Below are 2,536 nucleotides of genomic sequence, written 5' to 3' on the forward strand. Positions count from 1 at the left end.
ATATGTAATACAAACTGCATAGGAATTTTAAAAATTGTAGGAATTATGAGAAAAAATGAATTGATCCACCATTGACTTAAACATATACTTACATTGACTAAAAAGGAGGAAAGAATCCTTTAACAAGAATGAAATTTGACATTTTAAAAAATATTCTGGATTTAGTAAACCATATTCCCCTGTGATACTTGCTGAAGAAAGTTATGGTAAAGACAAAAATTACTCACTCAAAAACTCTTATTTTTTTTCCAAAATTAGACATTGCTTCAAAATTTAATCAGTTAAACTTGAAAAACACTTTTTTAGAAAATGAACTGTCTTAAGACAGTCTTACTAGGAAGGCCCTGAGTAGGGCTGACAATCACAGGAAAGAGTTTTTTAGCAATGTTTGTCTTACTAATGGTCACCAGCACCTTTGCATCGGTTCTCATTTTAACAACCCAAATTCTCTGCTTTCCGAATTTAAAATTCCAGGAAGATTTTTTTCAAATGTGTTAGTAAGAAAGCATCTTGTTGAAGTGGATAGGTGGATTTTGAAGGTAAAGTACACCGACAGAAATGCAATTCTCACCCAATATTTTTCCAGCATCCAGCCTTTGACAAGGGCGGTTCAGTTCGCTTTCGGTTGTTTTCCTGGGTCAGTCAAGGTAAATGTGTCTAAGTGGTCATCAACCTTGAGCCTCCACCTGCTAGTGTTGCAGGGCTCAGGGCTAACACTACCTGTGATCATCCTTTACCTTAACTGCCTCCCTTAAGCTGAGCTCACGCTGTGAGGGGCGCTGGTCCCTGCTGTCTCAGCCTACCTTAGGAACGCACTTGAGTTGGAGAGGTTCTGGAGACCAGTAGGGCTTGGTCACCCTTCCCAGAAAGGCACCTTCAGAAACTTCACAAAGGGATGCTGCAGGAACCTAGATCCCGGTTTTTGTACCTCGAAGCCACCGCGTCCACCTGGCACTGAAGTCCCTCCTGCGCTCCTGGCCAGGGTCCTAGCAGTAGACAGTGATAATAGCTGCAGGCCACCCTCGGGGCCACCGGGTTCCTACCCGCATACTTCAAAGAATGGAGGGAAACCGGTAGGATAAGTGACTGGGCCAAGCCGCTAAACTGGACTCAGGCAGAGCCGGCTGGAACTCAGATCTCTGCTCCGGATGGATGGCCGCTTGCTGCCGCCTGGAGCTTGGAAAGCTCTTTCCAAGAACGACGTGGCGTTGCTGGCGCCACAGGCAACGGCTCGGCAACTCACAAACAGACTTCCCCAACATCCACTTTCAGTGCCGGGTGGACACAAAGCCGATGAGCAGAGACCTCCAGGAGGCGCCGGCTGCTCGGAAAGTCTCTGGGCTTCAGGTGGAAGGATGTGACTGATGCCTCGAGAGGGATGTCTGCTCTAAATTTCCCAAAAGCGTGTTCAAACAGGGCGGAAAATAGGAAAGTTGCACTTACCTCATTTTCGCTCGTTCAATCTCCCCGACTCCCCACGTCCTTTCCCTCCATCCTCTTACTAGTGACCCTCACACGACTCCCAGTCTGTAGGGTACCTACCAGCTGCGCCCAGGGATGCGGGCGGCGCCTAGCCAGGTTCCCTCTCGGTCCTCCTGCCAGCAGCCTTTCCGCCGCCCGGGCCACAGCTCGCGCCTCTGCTGTCCGCGGAGATGCGGCGGCGACTGAGTTGCCGGGCCGAGGCTGTGACAGCAAGGTGCGGGGCGGAGGGAGCGACCCGGTCCCGCCTCCGAGAGCAGAGCGCCTCTCCCCCGGGAGCTGCCCTGCCCGCAGGCAACCCCGCCAGCACCCAGCCCGGGGGTGAGGCTGTGACAGCAAGGTGCGGGGCGGGGGGAGCGACCCGGTCCCGCCTCCGAGAGCAGAGCGCCTCTCCCCGGGAGCTGCCCTGCCCGCAGGCAACCCCGCCAGCACCCAGCCCGGGGGAATAATAATAATAATTTAAAAAAAACTTCCCAGAGTGACTTTATACCCCTGGGTAAAATGGCTTGTCATTAAGAACAAAATCACCAGGACAAGGAGCCGTGTACCTAGGATAGGACCAAATCCAGCATAGGTATTTAAATAAATAGGATTCTCTAGTCCTCATCTTTGCCATACTCCATTCCAGAAAACCTGTGTGGCTCCCTGGTGCTAAAGGAGAGTTTGCAGTAGGACTATACTTTTTCCCTCTCTTAAAACATAAAATTGAAAAGGGCTAGAACAGTGACCTTGTTCCTCTGTGGCGTCAACACCAAGGCTGAAATGGTTTCCTAAGCCATACCGTATAAGGATTCTGAAGAATCCTTACAGAAAGAAGCAGCTCAATTTGAACTGTGCTACCTGTTCTCCTCCCCCAGCCAGCAGGCATTCTAAGAAATGTTCAAGTAGCTGCCAGAGCCTAATGGAACACTCTTTAAAGCGTAACAGCCTGGTCCTATCTCCCTTTGGGAAAGGCAGAGGACTAGAAATTTCATCAAAGTTTCCATTCATCATTTGTTCAGTGATGACAGTAACAGAGGTTTCAAAACAGCCAGGGTCTGGAGCAGATTAGAAAAGC

At 49.7% G+C, this 2,536-nt stretch overlaps 1 protein-coding gene across 6 annotated transcripts in view; it reads right to left on the minus strand.

The window, feature by feature from the left end:
• Window positions 1-1,795, minus strand: part of Pkib (cAMP-dependent protein kinase inhibitor beta) — a 120,313-nt gene extending 118,518 nt beyond the window's left edge. For 4 of the 6 annotated variants that reach the window (XM_029568133.1, XM_008842730.3, XM_029568131.1 and 1 more), the window contains exon 1: window positions 1,543-1,795. The gene's annotated coding sequence lies outside the window, so the exon portion shown is untranslated. Of the gene's footprint in view, window positions 1-1,443; window positions 1,465-1,542 lie in introns of those variants that run through there. The other 2 variants (XM_017800521.2, XM_029568132.1) reach the window with 2 other exon arrangements.
• Between the last annotated feature and the right edge of the window lie 741 nt (window positions 1,796-2,536).

Source organism: Nannospalax galili, unplaced genomic scaffold (genome assembly GCF_000622305.1).
Source record: "Nannospalax galili isolate Female #2095 unplaced genomic scaffold, S.galili_v1.0 scaffold1340, whole genome shotgun sequence".
NCBI classification, from domain to species: Eukaryota; Metazoa; Chordata; class Mammalia; order Rodentia; family Spalacidae; genus Nannospalax; species Nannospalax galili.